Consider the following 17,850-nt stretch of genomic DNA (forward strand, 5'->3'; position numbering starts at 1 on the left):
AGGGCTCTGGAACCCCGGGAGATTGTGATTCCGCTGGAGAGCACCCCCTGGTGGCTAGCTCTGAAGAGGCTGTGTCTGAACTGCAGGGCAGGAAAGTAAGGAGGCTGACAGTTGAACACGGGGCCCCTGCCTCCCCCACAGCTGTCACCACTGCACAGAGGATGGCACTGGACTGATTGGCAGAATTCATCTTCCTCATGAAGGAGCTGTGACAGGGTTCTCATCTGGGCTCTGGAGGAGGCCTGGTGACCAGATGTTCTGGTTCAAGTGAGTCGCCAAAGGGGGTCTTTATTTATTTTATTTAAAAAATGTTTTTAAGTTTATTTATTTATTTTGAGAGAGAGAGAGAGAAAGAGAACATCCCACGCAGGCTCCATGCCGTTGTCAGTGAAGAGCCCTACTCGGGGCTCGAACTCACGAACTGGGAGACCATGACCTGAGCTAAAATTAAGTCAGATGCTGAAGCAACTGAGTCACCCAGGCTCCCCCTGAAGGGGGTCTTTTAGAACAGAGTTGCTCACACGGGGCATAGGGGGGTAACACCTCATGATTGAGCCCCGCCTTCAGTGTTGGTGACAGAGCCCTGGCACACAGCTGGTGAGGCTTCATAGTGACAGGCAGGGCGAGGTGTCATTGGGAGTGACGGGGTTCAGGAGCACTGACTGTACCCTGGCTCACCTTCTCAGGCTGGCAGGACAGTGACAAGGATAACGGTAGCCACAACGGTAGCTCATGTTCACTAGGTGCTTCCTGGGGCCGGCACCGGGGAGGCCTCACCACAGCTCCATGAGGCAGGCGGTCTTTTTTTGTTGTTAATGAAGAATCTCACAGGCAGAGAGAATAGATCCACATAAATCACATCATCCCAACTGCACAACTGTCAAGATTTTGCCACACATGTTTGGCTCATTTCTTTCTTTCTTTTAAATTAAGTATATTAAAGGGGCACCTGGGTGGCTCGGTCGGTTAAGCATCCAAGTTCAGCTCAGGTCATGATCTCGTAGTACCTGAGTTCAAACTCCGCGTCGGGCTCTGTGCTGAAAGCTCAGAGCCTGGAGCCTACTGTGGATTCTGTGTCTCCCTCTCTCTGCCTCTCCCCTGCTCACTCACACTGTCTCTCAAAAATGAATGAACATTAAAAAAAAATTTTTTTAGTTAAATACATCAAAGCAAATCCCAGACATCATGTCATTTCACCCTTGTGTGCTTCAGTATATATTTCTAAAAATAAGAATACTTTCTTACATAACCACAAAGCCATCATCACTTCCTCAAAAAGTGAATGATAATTCCTTGGTGTTATTCTAATACGTGGCCCGTGATGTGGGCAGCCTTATTGCCCCATTTCTTGGAGGAGGAAACAGAGACTCTGGGGGGACAAGTACCTTGATCCAAGGTTACACAGCTTCATGGTGATGGGGATGAGATTTGAACCCAGGGAGCCTGACTTGGGAGCCCACCACTAACCCACTCTCTCTGGATCTTAGTTTCCCTCCCTGTGAAGTGGGGAATAATAAGGGCTGCTTTGCTACTTCACAGGATAATGCTTGAGAACACCATGTTGTTCTTGCTTCTAACGATAACAATGAAAATAATAATGAGAGGACACTATCAGAAAAATCACTAGTGGGGCACCTGGGTGGCTCAGTTGGTTGAGCGCCCAACTTTGGCTCAGGTCATGCTCTCACGGTTCGTGAGTTTGGGCCATGTGTCGGGCTCTGTGCTGACAGCTCAGAGCCTGGAACCTGCTTCGGGTTCTGTGTCTCCCTCTGTCTCTCTGCCCCTCCCCTGCTCCTACTCTGCCTCTCTCTCTCTCTATCTCTCTCTCAAAAAGAAACATTACAAATTTTTTTAATAAAAAAAAAGAGATATGACATTTAAAGGAAATCAAATGCTGCGTTCCCACTGATATGTCAGCTGTCTATCATCTCATTTAATCTTTACAGTTTCTGCATGACCAGCTTCCTTACAGGTGAGGGAACCAGGGACTTAGAGGGGGAGGAAGGGCCTCCCCAAGGTCCGGCCACTGTCCGCTGACAGGAGCAAGGTTTGGGCCAGGCTGGTCTACTGAGGGTGGCAGAAAAGCCTCAGGCATGTCAGGAGCTGAAGGTGGCCTTTGCTAACGGCTTTGGAGCATCCTGCATTCATGGGCCATGAGATGACTGCGCACAAGCAACAGAAATCCCCTTCAGGGGTCTTAGCAGAAGTGCAGTTTACTGCAAGGATAAGGGGTGGCTCACAGAATGGATCATGAGGAGGAAGTCAGGCTGGGAACATGATGGAGCAGCCCTGCCTGGGACTTGCAAGGCACAACTGCTCAGGAGGGCCCATCTGGGCTCCCCCCTGGGGACCCATCCACTTCCCACTATTTCTCTGTTTCCACGTATTTCCCAAGACCTTAGAACCCTGGGGGAGAACATCGAGGAAGCCAGCCTGGATGGCATGGCCCCTGCCCAGTATGGCTGGGAGAATGTGGCACTTTCCTGGAGGGTTCGAGTGCTGGGCCATGCCAGGGTTTTTTTAAAGGAGTGAAATGGGGAGGAAACTTGAGGGGATTCCCCTGAGAAGACTCAGGCGGCTCTGGTTTTCACACGTCATTTTGCTTCTGGTCCTAGGGAGTGTGAGTCACATGTGAAAGTCTCTTGTTTTGCGAAGCCTGTGTCTGCTGCTGCCACCACCTTCACAGCAGCTGCCACCTCAAGGCAGGAGGCCCAGAGAACGGGCAGGACTCCCCATCTGCCAGCCAGTGCTGCAGCTATGGGAGGAAGGCATTAGGGACGATAATTTTCGGGCCCAGTGCTGAGGGGGATTTTCCATCCTATGCATTACATGAAAGCAGAATGCAAATGACATAGCAATGAGCCTATGCCCTAGAAGCCCTTCTGCTGGGTCAAATGTGAAGGGGATGTGAGTCTGGTTAGCCTGTGCCTTCCAGAAAACGCTCCGTCCACTCCACTTGGCTGCAGGGAGAGCCACAGCCTCTGGCCTATCCACTGCCACCTACTCCTCCTCCTGCAGGAAGCCTGCCTGGGTCTGTACCCCTGGGCACTCAGTACTCTCCAGGGGCCTCAAATCTTTATGAGAAGTAGGTAGGGCTTAAAGTCTAAATGACCAAATAAAAAGGATCCTGATGCTTCTGTTTTCTCCACTTGTGGCCTATGCACAGGGCTGGGCACACAGGGCCTACTGGATGGACAGGGCCAGCCAAAGGGCCAGGATGTCCCAGCAAAGCTTGGGAGATGTGGGATGGCCCTCTTCCCATGCAGCCTCAAACCCTGGACCGGACCCACAGATTCTGGTGAGACAAGGAAGGAGGGTGGGAAAAGCTGACTCCAGGGAGGGGGTATGGGGGCTGTCTAGCAACTGGCAGAGACCCAGCAAACTCCCCGCACATGATATCCTGCTCTACCAAGGCTGTCCCAGGCTGTTCAGACAGGGGTGGTGGGGTGGGCAGTGCAGGGAAGATAAGCCAATAGGGAATGTGGAGAAGAAGGGGGTGAAAAAGACCCCTGGGCCCTGGCCTCCTCACCATATATCTGAAGGGGACCTTCGGGGCCTAGAGAACCAGACAAGCTTTAACTTCTGGGAAGTTAAGGAGCAGGTCTCATCAAAGGGTAATTCTGTGGCAACCAAAGGGCAGGTCAAAATATAGTCTGTCCCACAAACCAGGCCCAGCCAGATATTGGCTTTTTCTAGTGGCCCAAATTTTATTCCTCCAAACAGCTTTCCTTCTCAGAGTCTGGGCTCTACTTGAAGCACACTCAGCCCTGAGCTGGTGAGTTTCAAGGAGTTCTGTCTTTCCTGCCTGTCTGCTTCTCCCCTCCTCCTTTCTCTTCTTTCCCGCCATCTTCTCTCCACGAGGGTCTGTTTCTCCTGCCTCAGAGTTCCCCACCCTACCCCCCACCCCCACCGCCACCCTGCCTTCCTGCTCCAGCTCAGGCAGGCCCAGAGCACCTGACCTTGTTTATTTATCAGGCTGCAGGATCAGAGCCTATGGTCCGGCCTGGCCTGCTCACTCCTGCTGCATAGACACCAACATCACAACTTTAAATCCAGGGCAGTTTTTACTTCCAACCTGGCTGGATTATTCTCCTGCCCCTTATGGACTAAAACATGCCCCGTTTGGACTTTGCCCCCTCCCCAGTGCCCCAGTCTTTCTATTTGAACTTCCAGGGGTTAGGGTGGGCACCGGGCTGGGCTGGTGCTGGTTATCATGACCTTAACCCGCTACTCGTGCTGGCTGCAGACAGCTCGGATGACACAGTCAGGCCAAGCTCATGCAGAAAGCTTCAGGAGCCTGGAGCCAAGGATCATTTTGTGACAAGGATGGGGCTCGTGGTCAGGCCCACACAGGGCATCACCATCTGTCCAGGCACAGAGGGCTGGAGGGTGAAAGGGGAGTGCTGGCAGAAGCTGGCAAAGGATTGGTCTAAGAGAAAAGAATGCTGGGGTTGGCCAGACCTGTCCTGTTCGGGTCCCCATGGGAAAGTCCCTAGGACCCTGGACCACAGTTGCAGGGAAAATGCAGCCATCGTCTCCAGAGGCTGTTGGCCTCATTCTGGACAAACACACTATTGCTCCTGTCCTCTCCCTCAGCCCTGAGGAGCGCCTTGAGGTCCAATCACTGTCAGCCTCTCCACCATAGATGGGCGTGTAAAGAGCAGCCACTGGACTGACCTCTCCAGGGTTCACCTAGAGGGCTTCTAGGAAGAGGCGGCTTCCCTATGCCTGTGCCCAGCTGCAACTGGAAACACACCCTCACCATTTCATCATTTGAAGATTTATTTAAAAGAGTTTTGTGTTGTGGCTGCTCTGGGTGAAGTTCTTGGTGATCTGATTTTAAAAGCCTTCCTCTCCCCCCCACCCCCCCCCACCCCACCCCCACCCCCACCCTCTGTGAGTTACCATAGAGATACTTTAGAGGCAAAGCAAAGTTAATGAGCTCGATTGGGCCTTTTTGTGTTCCTGAATGTTTTCCATTTCTGAACCCTTAACATATAATTAAAGAGATTATTTAGCATGGACGTTTTCTTTTATTGTAAATTAATTTCAAAACCAAGTTCTGAGGTTAAATAATGATTGTATTTGTTAATCAATCCAACCTGGGTTTCCTTCCCAAAGAAAACAGGATGTCATTGTCATAATGTTGGGAACAGGATGTTTGAGAACTTGGGGGTTTCATTGATTGCGATGATGTTAAGGGTCCTGGCAGTCAGTACTAATGTGTGGTGACATCTTTTTATTAGACAGGGATGAGCTCTGGGAGGAGGTGAAACTCGAGAGGCTTTGGGGAAGGGGTGCTGGGGGGCTGTGACCTTCCAGCTATGGGCAAGGCCCCAGGAGATTCACAGCTTCCTGACTGGGGGCTGCCAGCCCCTTTGCCAGGCCTCGGTTTGCCTGCTGGAGAGCCCATGAAACGTCTAACTAAACAAGGTGAGGTGGATGAGAAGCTGGCCGCTTAGGCAGTCGGATGGGCTAAATCACTTGAAGGCTTCTTGCCTCTCCAGCTCTGTTTGTCCGTCAGGGTAAGTTCTGCTGTTTTTCTCAGGGTTTCTCAATCTTGGCACTATTGACATTTTTGGCCAGATAATCCTTTGTTGTGGGGACAGGCCTGTGTGTTGTAGGATGTTTAGCAACATTACTGACCTCTACCCACTAGATGCCAGTAGCACACATGTACCCCTTCCCTCACTGTTGTGATACCCAAACTATCTCCACATGTTGTCAAATGTCCCTTTGGGGACAGATGTACCCCCCAGTTAAGAACCACTGAGTTAAAAAATGATACATATTTAGGGGCACCTGGGTGGATCAGTCGGTGAAACATCCGACTTCAGCTCAGGTCATGAGCTCACGGTCCGTAGGTTTGAGCGCCGTGTTGGGCTCTGTGCCGACAGCTCACAGCCTAGAGCCTGCTCCCTCCCTCTCTCTGCTCCTCCCCTGCTCACACTCTGCCTCTCTCTCTCTCAAAAATAAATAAGCTTAAAAAATAATAATAATATGTATTTATTGTCGAAACTAAGACGTAATCTGTAATTCCAGTATCCAGAGTTGACCCCTGTTAAGATTTTGACGTACTTCTTTCCAGACTTTCTCTTCCACACATGTATGTGTTTTTGCCTTTTTGTGAAACTGAGGCCACAGAGTGTGCTGTTTTCTAACTTGCCAAGGCACAGGCTACGCGGTGGATAGCTCCCCTCATTGCCAGAGCTTCCTTGCTGCACCTTCTTTTCAAGCTCTGTTGGAAGCTCCCCTCTTCAGGGGAGCGTCAGTGGGATCTCATCGTAAGCTTTAAGGGTGCAAGGACCGGTGTGATCACCCAGAGCTGATCTGCGGGGAGTGACACATATACACACTAGTGCGCTGCTTACAATCATATCACCCCAGCTCCGTTTCCACCTGGCCCAGAGCCCTGGCTGTGCTCTGCATGGCCTTGGGTTTTGCTGGTCAGGCCTGGCAGAGAGCCCACATCACAAGGAGGGGGTGCAGGGTGGGCCAAGGCAGCCAGGAGCTCTCAGGTGCCAGGTAGCAGGGGAAGGAGGGCTCTGACCATGCGATGGGTTGCGGGCCCTCCGAGTGTCTCAGGGAGGCAGGAGCCTTTCTCAGGGAAAACACCCACATCTGCCCAGCTGTGCGTTCAATTCCACAGACCCCAAGTTAGGAACTTCAGAGGGCAGGGATTTTTCTGGGGACTTGTGGTGACCTAGAGTCTTACCCTCTCTCTTCCAGGAATATCTGTCAAGACCCTGGGAAGGCTCTGACCTCACATAGGACAGTGCCTCCCTCACAATACAGCAACGTCAGTAGAGGATGGGTGCCAGATGTCTGCATCCTGAGAAGCGGGACTGAGAGCTGAGCTTCTAGCATGAGAATGCTGAACAAAGCCCGCCCTGGCTGGTCCTGTACTATGGGCTGGGCTACTCACCTACTGTGCTCTGCATCACCCAACCCGATGGAGAGAAAGGTACCATTATCTGAGCGAGTTGCCATTTTACTGGGCTGGAAACAGGCTGAGACTTGCCCAAGGACATACAGCCTTGTGAGTGGAAAGCCGGAATGTGCACACTCTCAACCCTGAAGCTATGCTGTCTCTAAAGGAGGGCAGGGTGGGTTTGCCTGTGTGTGAAGGACGGGTGCATACTCTGCGAGGACCCCCTGGGACCTTTGGTTCTGGGCCCATCTTCCCAGCTGGGATCGAGAGTGCTTCTGGCACAGAAGCCCAATGGAAGAAGGTGGATGCTAAGGGCTAGAGGAATGAGGAGGGGAATCAGTGTTTTGTGGGCATAGAGTTTCAGTGTGGAAAGATGAAAAAGCCTTAGAGATCTGTTGCACAATGATGTGAATATACCGAACACTTCTGACCTGTACAATTAAAATGCTTAATATAGTCAATTTTGTGTTATGTGGGGTTTTTTAAAGTTGTTTTTTTGTTTTATGTGTTTTTTGTTTTTGTTTTTTGTTTTTTTTTTGAGAGAGAGTGCACAAGCGAGGGAGGGGCAGAGAGAGGGGGTCAGAAGATCTGAAGCAGGCTCCATGCTGACAGCAGTGAGCCTGATGTGGGGTTCGAACTCATAGAACTCACGGACTGTGAGATCATGACCTGAACCAAAGTCAGACGTTCAACCGACTGAGCCACCTAAGCACCCCAGTATGCTATGCTTTTTTTTTTTAACCACAATAAAAAATAATGTGAAGAGAAAACAGTCAATTATGGAGGTCTGAAAGGTGCAAGAGAAGAAAAAAGGATGCTTTTGGCTCTGGCCTGGCCTCTTTTTCCTGAAGTTGGGTAACACCACACACACTCCTCCACCTGACCCCCCACCCAGTGCCTTGCGGGGTGTCCAGGTGCTGTGGAAAGACCGATGTTCCAAGTCACTGGCAAGGGTCTTCCAGGGACCAGACAGAAACAGACAGCCTGGGGGGCACCTGGGTGGCTCAGTTGGTTAAGCATCTGGCTTTGGCCCAGGTCATGATCTCATGGTTCCCGAGTTCGGGTCCCACGTCGGGCTCTGTGCTGACAACTCGGAGCCTGGAGTCTGCATCAGTCAGATTCTATGTCTCCCTCTCTCTCTGACCCTCCCTGCTCTCTCTCTTTCTCTCTCTCTCAAAAATAAATAAACATTAAAAAAAAAACAAAAAATAAAATGAAAAGAAACAGTCTGGGGGAAATCTATGAGAGGGTGGAGCTTGGACCAGCCTGGGGGCTGGAAAATGGGAAATGTGTGCCTCAAAGGAGTTTTTCTTGCATTTTATTTCATTTATCTTACAAGAAGGCGACATAGGTAAGGGACAAACTTCAAAAGGTACAAAAAAGAAGGTACAAACAATTATGCAGTGAAAATTATTTCCTTTCTACCCCTTACCCCCGCCCCACCTCTTCCCTGAGGCTGCCGCTCTTTCTGCTTTCCTGTATATCTTTTCAGAGATAGTTCATGCACCTACAAGCATATGCGTTTGCATTGTGTGCAATCTTCTTTTCCTGCCACAAATAGCGTATTAAACATACTGTCCTGCACTTTGGTTTTTTTTCACTTAACAACACATTGTGGAGATCATGCCCTTATCAGTCTGCAGAGCGACAGTCGATCTGCTCCAGGAGTGGCGGATCATTCCATTGTGTCCGTGAACTTTCCGTTAATGACTCAGGACTCTTTGGATCATCATGTAGGTTGTTTCCATATTTGTGGTGACAAGCAGTGCTGGCCGTGGATCGTGTTGTCCACTCAGCACTTCCCACACATGCAAGTATATCTGGAGATGAATTCCCAGCTGTGGAAATGCCAGGTCACAGAGACTGTGTGCTTCGCCTCCTCCTCCTCCTCCTTCTTCCTTTAAAAAAAAAAAAATTTTTTTTAATGTTTATTTTTTTTGAGAGGGAGACAGAGCACAAGCACAGGAGGGGCGGAGAGACGGAGACAATGTGAAGGAGGCTCCAGGCTCCATGCTGTCAGCCCAGAGCCCGACACGGGGCTCAAACCCACAAACCCTGAGATCATGACCTGAGCCGAAGTCGGACGCTTAACTGACTGAGCCACGCTGGCACCCCAGCAGTTGAGTGCTTCTGACTGTAATGGCAATGGTCAAGTTGCCTCCAGATGGGCAGTTCCCCCTTAGGATGGTCCCGGCTCCCCACTGCCTCACCAACGCTTACTTTTATAACATGTTTTGGTCATTTCGGTTCTGACAGTGGAAAGACAGCGTTGTGCTATATTTACATTTCTCTCATGTACCGAAGGTAAGAATCTTCTCGTATGTTTAAGAACCATTTTTTAATTCCTTATCTGTGAATCACCACCCCCCCCCCATATCCTTTGCCCATTTTTGGGGCGGTTGGCAGACTTCTTATGAGTTCATAAGAGTGCTTATTGAAATACAGGAATATGCCTATGATTAAAATGCTTTTTTAGAGAAAGAGCCACAGGGCATGAGTTTCCAGGCCTGTGCCCTGCCCCTCATCCTCTACTGAAGGCCTCTGCTAAGGGCCCAATGAGGAACTGGGTGAGGCCCTGAGAGGAGGCCCTGGGACTGCCTGCTCTAGGGCTGGACTCTGGGTTGAAACAGCCACTCCTAGGGAGAAAAGTCAAACTAGCCATCGTGCAATACAGACAGCAAGCCTGGTTCCAAGCTGCTGTAAGAGGCACAATTCCAGGAGTGTCATTTACATAGACTGTAATGTGAATGGTGCCCCCTGGAGTTATGTGACACAGTGGCCCTATTGGGCCCAAGTGGAGCAAGCTATGGGCAGCTAGAACTGGTCTCTGCTTTCTTGTGACTGGGCAGGACATGTCACTTCCTGAGGACCTACTTCCAGCCAGGGTAAGTTCATATTCATGGGTGCCTTGACCTACATCTTGGCAGGACAAGACAGACACATGGGGTGTCTATGTTGTTGTGGGCTTGGCTTCCTGCAGAGATTAGCTTCCCAGCCTTGCCAGTTCACCTGGAAGGGAGTGCCCACGATCCTTTTTCCTGAGGCAGGACAGACGCCTTAGGGAAGCCTTGAGATCTGAGAACTGGCAGAAAGGGCGGGGGGGGGGGGGGGGGGGTTTGGTGGGCGGTAGGGGAGACCTCAGTAGATCTGATGGTTGCTCTGGGCCTTGTGTGTGTCCCAAGTCCACAGAGAGCTGACAAGTAGGGGCAGCTTGTCCAGTCCTGGAGTCCAGAGTATCCCTCAGCAGAAGCCCAGTTGTGCCTGGACCTGCCAGATGCGCAGAGAGAACAATGGGCAGGGGGTCTTTCGCTGCCTTGCTAGAGGCTAACCCCCAGACCGGCTCCCCATCCACCTGGCCTGCCAGTCTCAGAGCAGCACTGCCCTGGGCAGCAAAGGGTGTGGAACTCCCTAGGGAAGCCAAAACCCCTTTTCTATGTTCCCGAAAAAGCCAGCATGGGAGGGTGGGGTGGAAAGCCTGTGGCAATGAAAACAGAGTATCCTTGATTGCATGAATGGGAGACAAATGGCCCACAAACCCCTCCCACACTCCTTCCACACCCCTGCCCAGCCCCCAGACTAGGGATTTCATAATGCTGAGAGCCTTGGCAGAGATGGCTTCTGGAACCTGCCTCAAATCCCAAAGCTAATGCTGCTCAGTCAAGCTGTAGACCTGGGGCCTGGGCTGGAGGCAGAGGCAACATTTTAGGTGCCTTGTCACCTGGCATGAAGAGTGAGGGCACCCTGGGCCTGGCAGGGAAGGCCCTGAGAAGGAACCAGAGTCAGTGTGGGAGTCAGGCCCTCTCCAGAGAAAGCGTGCCCCTCACTGAAGTTCCAGTGACAAGCCTCTGTTCCATTTGGGTAGAGTCTGACTCGGTAACTAGTGTCCGATGGCTGCTTAGGGCTCAAGGGAGGGTGGTGGTCAGATTCCCTGGTCAGGGCAGAAGGCCAGAGCTGCTCTGGCTCTTTCTTGGAATTACTGTGTGGCTCTGGGCTTATATCTTGGGCTCTCTGAGACTCTCATCAGCATTGTCCGATAGAAATTTCTGCAGCGATGGAAATGTTCTCTGTGCCATCCAGTATGGTAGCCACCAGCCACATGTGCCTTCTGATCACTTAGAATGGGGCTGGTGTGACTGAGGGAGTGCATTTTAAATTAGGTTTAATTTTAATGAATTGAAGTGAAAAGAGCTGCACATGGCTAGTGGCTACTACTCAGAGAAGCACAGCTCTGGTCCCTGTGCCTCATCAGCCTCTCCCAGCACACTGGGGCCCTGGGAGAATGGGAGGGGATGGCCGCATTAGGTATAGAAGCAGGTCCCCTGGTGATTTCAATAAACCCCAGTCTTGTGAAAAACTCCATGAGATAAAGGTCAGAAGCAATCCAGGAAACACCTACTCCGACCTCTTAGATTTTTGAGATGCATATTAGCACATTAAATAAAAGCTCTGAGATATTCTGTTCAGAAGAAGCTCATTTGGTTTTATTTAAGCTCCAATTTTCCAAATGTATTTGACTATAGTATATATATATATATATATATATTTTTTTTTTTTTTTTTTTTTTTTTTTTTCAACTGCACTACATTGTTATAAGGCACGTCTGTTGAATACTTTTGAAATGCTGGGGAAGGGGTTAGACTCCAAGAGAAACTAGTGCTCCCAAATGGGGCTACCCCTGGTTCCTGCACCTGTGTGTAGGAAATGCCAGAGGTCTTGGTTAAAATTGAAAACATTTCTCTGGGTTGTCACAGCCCTTCCCAGTCTGGCCAGAAACCCAGCAGTGGCCTTGAGAGGCCCCATCACTGTGCGCTCTGCCCTGGACATGGCAGCTATGGGGCCAGGGGCAGCTCCTTCCCACTCTGTTCACCTGCCTTAGAGTGTGGGGACATGGGTCTCTCTTGTGGGAAGCACAGAGGCAACCACCCCATCCCATGTCTTTTCAATCCTACGGCTTTGACCAAGGAGGTTGGACTAGGAGAAGCTCTATCGTTGTCCCAGTGTCTGCGCTGTTTGGACCATGATGAGAAAAGAGGAGAAGCAGGCAAGGCGTATGTCAAGTGCTCACGCCTTTTGCCCAGGTAGGCAGTTTGGAGGTCGAGGCCCAGAACAGACTGGGACTTAAATCCGTGTGTCCCTGCAAGGAGGGTCCACGAGCTCCTGCTGGAGATGATTCGTTCTTGTTGGGACGAGGTGGTGCCCAGCCCTGTTGATTGTGCTTTAAACCAAGCAGCACGTCTCCGCTGGCCCCCGTGGTCTGGGATCACACAGCCCTCATCTATGGGACACCTCAGTGGGCCTGGAGCTTGGGACTACGGGAAAGTAACAGTTACTCTCAAATGATGCAGGGGATTCCAGCTGGGGCACGATCAAAGGTTTCCCACAGTGTTTCCCAAAATAGGGAATGGCCAACAGGAGAGGGGCTGCTGTGGCCACTTTCTATCCCTCTCTGGAGGTTTCTATCCCCCTCTTGGCAGAGGTGAGAGTGCCGTCACCCCTACTCCACCTAGAACTGTGTGCGTGCAGGTCTCTGCCTTGCACGGAGACCTATTCTCTCCTGCCCACCCTACTACTCTGAGCCTGATATGAAGGACATTAGTGGGAACTCTGGAACGCTTCCTGTGGCTGACTTTGGAAAGTCTAAAGTCACATCCAGGAGACCTGGTCAGGCCCTCTGGGCAATTACAGGTCTGTAGGGCTTGGGACTAGATGGGATTCTCAGCTCTGCCTTGTGTAGCACCAACCTGGCCCAGCCTGGAGTCCCTCGGCCTGGCCTGTTTTCCTGTGGACACACTGTGCATACACGCAGGGCGATCGTGGCAGTTCTGTGGGTACTGCTCACAGGGGACACATGTGACCATGTAGGGGACACACACCCGTGCACATGTGTCAGTCTCGTCACGGTGTACAACTTCCTCAATCTACTTCAGTACTCCCGATATGTGGTAGTCCAGCCTGATGAAGACTAGGCAGTGATCTTACCCACAGGAGAAGTAAATGGCTTCCCTCAGGGCAGTTGAAGCAGATTCCATTTACATCTAACTTTGCAGCTCGATCCAGTGAGGTGCACCTGTGCTCTGATGACTCACGTGCCTTCAGGTTTGCCAGGGGCCAGGGCAACTGCCATTCCCAAATACAGCAGTTCGCTAGCAGATTTATGACTCAGGACGGGGAATCCATAAATCACCTTTATCCCCTGGAAGGATGACTGCGCGGGAGCTAGAAAGAGGCCTTTGCTGCAGGTGTCTTTGGCAAACCCTGGTCAAATCTGTGAACCGTCCGACAGGGAAATTCCAGCAGTTCTGCTGGTCTCTGAGAAGAGGCAAAGGCTGCAACCAGGAAAGAAGGTTCAAATGAAAATCCCTGATAACCTGAGGCACGGGAATGAATGTACTGAAGCGTACGTCCATGCTATAGGTACAGCACCTCTGTTCTGTGGCAGGGGAGCAGTGGAGATGAGTGAGGGGAACAGGCATGAGCTGTGAGGTCTAGAGTCAGTGCCGGAGATCACCCCGAGAGACCTGCGCATCTTCTAGATGAGGACACGGAGCCGGAAAGCTCAAGACATTACCCCAGGACTGAACGGCATTTGAAGGGCAAATCCCAACGTTGGTTTTCTGAGCCTGGCCCCCCTGCTGGAGCTTCTACACACAGCTCCCTCTCCAAAACAGAGAGAAGCCCAAGACAGTGACTCAGAGGCCTCCGTGGCAGTTTTGCTGATAAATTCTTTGTTTTGAAGTGAGATGTTCGGCCTCCATTAAAGTCTTTAGGAAATTATAGTGATTTTGACTTTTTCAGACATGTTTGAATTACTCACAGTCTGGAACTCCCAGGCAGGGGGTGAAACCCAGAGAGGCTGCAGAGAAGTTGGGGGACACAGATTTTGGAGTCAGATGGATCTGAGTTCAAGGCTCCACTCTGTCTCTTGCTAACTGTGTGAGTAAACTTGTCTGAACCTCAGTTTCCTCACCTGGTTTTAGTAACTAACAGCTGCACTTAGTTCAAAGGTGGGTGGGGACAAAATAAAGTCAGAAGCAGAGAGCCAGTGGCCTCTAGGAGGCGTGAGTAAATGGGCACTGGGGTCATTCGCTGGCCACTTGATTGAGCAGGAAGGCTAGGGTCTTGCTCAGTAAGCAGAGAACCAGCCAGAATCACTGAGGCCTCAGGCAGAGTCTGCTTGCCCTTATCAGTCAGGAGCTGGGCTGCCTGGCTTCAAATCCACCTTTGTTGCTGACCTGGGGCCAAAGGACTTTTCCTCCCTGGGGCTGTTTCCCTGAAGGAAAACTAAATGGGGATAATGACAGTACAGGTCTATTGCAGAGACCTCCGTGTTCAGGGCTCAGAACGGTGCCTGGCTTACAGTTGGTGCTCATAGATGACCCTTTTTGCCACTGTTCTTTGCTTTTATTCTCTTCTTTCTGCCTGTACCTCTGTTTTCTGCAGGGTGGCAACTGCTCATGTGACTACAGAGCTAGTGGAAGAGTTTGCATAACTCTGTTTCAGCCAAATATGGTGTGAATTTGCACTTTGCTTGTTCAACAGGTGGCCGAGCCTTTGCCCAGGCTGTTCTTAGCCAGGAAATCCTTACTTTTCCGTCTCCACCTATCAGCATCCTTCCAAGCCGCAGGGTGTAAGATTGGGAGAAGAGCTTTCCTGATCTCACCAGTCAGAAACATTCACTGGAAGTCTGACAAATATTTATTGAGTGCCTACTTCTTTCCGAGCACGGCGCTAGCATCAACCCCTCCATTCTTTTTTTCTATCCCATGTCTGTACTTGAGCCCTTATTTATTCCACCCTGTCCTAGCATTAATTTTCTCTCCAGATTTTAGACAGTAAAGGGCCTTGTAAACTTGCATAAGTTTCCATGGCCAGTTTGTGCCCCGGCAACCTCTCTGTCCTGGACTTTTCTCCCTGAGCACAGACCCACCTAGGGGAACAGATGTGTTAGTCTCCCATCCCCCAGCCAAGGGCAGATGCATCTGAGCATGCTCAGAAGGGCCACGGGGTACCACCATGCAGTTGGGGGTTCAAAGCCCTTGAGAGGTAGCCCCCGAAGGAAGATGAAAGCTGGAAACTGTTATTGTAAGTGTGTCTTCTCCTCTGTGGGTTGCATGGGGATCAAAGTCTGAAGGAAGTGGAAGGTTGCTCTCTGACAAAAACACCGTATTTTTAGAAGTACTCAGTGGTTTAGGATGTTTGCCCCAGCGCTGCCTTTCAGTGGCAGGGGGTGTGGCTGGGAGTGGAGGCCCAGGGCTCCCACCTTGAGCTCCCACCTTGAGCTGAGGCTCGGTGGGAATGGGTCTCCTGGCGGAGGACCCGAGGATGGAGGCTGAGGGTGGCAGGCGTAGCTGTCCTGAAGACCAGAGCCCCCAGGCCATATAGTTGCAGGGGGTGGGGGGGAGAGGGGTGTGCCGGCTGGGGGCTGTGAGACCTCTGGTTCCATCTCTTCCCTTCAGAGTCTGGAACGCTGAGGCCCAGAGAGGAGCAGGGGCTTGGCCAATGTCCACCCCACCCCCACTCCCATCTGGGGGTTTAGGACGTGCACACACGGAACCGTTAGAGAACAATGCATGTATTCTGCAATCAGAGCTAATTGGTGCGGTTCGGGGAAGGGGGAGGAGTGATGCCAGGCATTTGGGAGTAGGACATCAGTGGCTCTCTGCACCAAGTGTCCAGGAATAGTCTGTGGAGAATGAGAATAGCTCCCGGGGCATGGGAAGGGTTAAACTTGGGTAGGTGGGAGGACTGCGTGGGCCAAGGCCGAGAGGTAGAAACCAGCTGGGCCTGAATGAGGGGTATTTGGGGAGGCAGGGCAGGAGACAGGAGGCGACCTGCCCATGCTCCCAGCACTTCAGAGCCGGCCTCACCAACTCCTACTGAACCTCATTTTCAAAGGCGCCTGGGAGAGGTGAACTGGCTAAGCCCTGCACTGAGAGGGGAACAGAGAAATGCACGCTGGGGGGCTGCCCGGCCCTCCCCACCCTCCCCAGTGCCTCTACCTTATAATCAGGGTGGCCCTTTCCTTAATGTTTATGCCAAACTCCCAAACAGCCAGGCTGGGATGGTGAGCTATAATTTATATCATTTTTCATATGGGTTCTGGGCTCCAAAGGCTCAGACTCCTTCAAATGGGAACCACATTGGAGAAGGGGTAAACCAAGAGGATGGAATGTTAAGCAATCTGGTCCCAGGAAGCCACCTGCTTCTCATTTGGGATGTGCTTTGGTTTATTGTTGGTTTCCCGTGCCCAGCTGGGTTTCAGAGGTGGCAGGCCAGCCGTGGATCACTGCCCTTGCCAGGCGTCTGTGCCGAGGCCGGGGCGGACCTCTGTTGTGAGTCTTCACAGCCTCCGGTGTGCCTCCATGTGAAGCTCTGCGGAGGAAGTGGGGAGCACACTGCTCTTTGTCCTTGCCTGTCCCCACAGAGCGAAGCCAGCTGGAGACGACCGAATCTGGGCAAACTCCCAATAGGCTGGCGCCACAGGCTAGTTCAAGGGAGCAATGACTCTGGGCTCCCCCATGCATTGCTTCTTGCAAATCGGGAGGCAGTGCACCAGAGCAGGCCAGGAGGCAGGCTGCAGCGATGATGAACCCAAGCTGCGTGCAACAATATGGATGGGTCTCAAACACGTGGTGTCGATCGAGACAAACTGAAAGAATACGTATGATTGATTCCATTCACATAAAGTTCAAAACCAGGCAAAATGAACTCTTCTCCAATGTTACAGGAGGTAAGCTCAGGGGATAAAAGTAAAGTTGGAAGGGTTTGCCCTAAAATCTGGGATAGAGTGGTGAGCTTTGCTGAGGAGAGAGGGGACGGGGTCGGGCGGGGCAAGGGGCATGATTCCCAGGGCAGGCCACCTGCTAGTTCTTGATCCTAGAGGGGCTACTGGAGTGTTCACCCAAACTCCGTATGCTGTACATTTATGCTTTGTGTCCTTTTCTGAATGTGTTATCACAATAAAAAAGGTCAAGACAACAAAAGCAGAGCTAATGAAATGACGGAGCATAGCCCTCACTGCCTTCCCCAGGTTGCCTCTTCTCTCCAACACACTTTTCTCCAAGGGTCCCTGTGCCTCTGGTCAGCCCCCTCCGCAGTGTCCCACCCAGACTGGCTCAGGCCCAGACCTTCCTTGGCACCCCTGGGGTCTCAGGCCAGGGCGGCTCCCTGACCCTCAGAGAGCCCGGAAGCTCAGGAGTTGTGGGGCCCCTTCTGTGGGGTCCCCGGGCCACTCTGGAAGTGCCTGCAGGCTGAGTAAATGGACCAGAGGACCTCTGGGGATGGCCATCCAGTAGCTTCTGGCAGCAATCCGCCCTGACAGTATCAGCTGTCTCTGAGGGACACCCTGGAGTACCTTCACTGTTAATGAAGGGCAGATCTATAGAGCATGCATGCTTGTTGAAAAACAAATCTCTGATCTTCAAAGTTCTGTTCACTCTGTTTATTTTCTTCAAGGAGAACTATTGATAGATGAAGGCAGGTATTGCCTTTCAAAGGTAAAAGGAATCCCTCAATGTTGGTGTTGAAGAAACCATATAAGAAAATAAATTCTGTGTGTGGGGGGTGGTTCCTGGGAGGGAGGGGGCTGGGCTCTGGGAGCTGGCTTCCTCCTCTTCCTTGTTTCTGGGGGCAGATGATTCTCCCCAAAGCACCCAGGCCTCCGGGCTCTTCCTCGGACCTTTCAGGTGAGAAACTTTCCATTGTTGCCTTATCTAGCGGCAGTCCGCCTCGCCTTCTTGCAGCGACCACAGGTGCGCACAGATCTGAGGCCCTGATCTGTTCCACTCTCTTTGTGCCAAGCAGAGCTGGGGACGCGAACCCCAGCATGAAACGGCGCCCACAACCGCAAGGCCGGGTGTGCGCCCTCTGAAACTGTAGGTAAAGACAATTACCGGCAATTTCCATAGCATGGTTTGTTT

At 51.6% G+C, this 17,850-nt stretch overlaps 1 long non-coding RNA gene across 2 annotated transcripts; it reads left to right on the top strand.

Annotated features, from left to right (window-relative positions):
- On the top strand, positions 1 to 7,392 carry LOC131515886 (uncharacterized). 2 transcript variants are annotated; one of them, XR_009263729.1, is made up of 3 exons: positions 1 to 267; positions 3,181 to 3,298; positions 6,730 to 7,392. It is a non-coding gene; the product is annotated as an uncharacterized LOC131515886 (long non-coding RNA). The 2 variants fall into 2 exon arrangements; XR_009263728.1 differs by lacking the exon at positions 1 to 267 and having other exon boundaries at positions 2,566 to 3,298.
- Positions 7,393 to 17,850: the final 10,458 nt, after the last annotated feature.

Source organism: Neofelis nebulosa, chromosome 1 (assembly GCF_028018385.1).
Source record: "Neofelis nebulosa isolate mNeoNeb1 chromosome 1, mNeoNeb1.pri, whole genome shotgun sequence".
Classification (NCBI taxonomy): domain Eukaryota; kingdom Metazoa; phylum Chordata; class Mammalia; order Carnivora; family Felidae; genus Neofelis; species Neofelis nebulosa.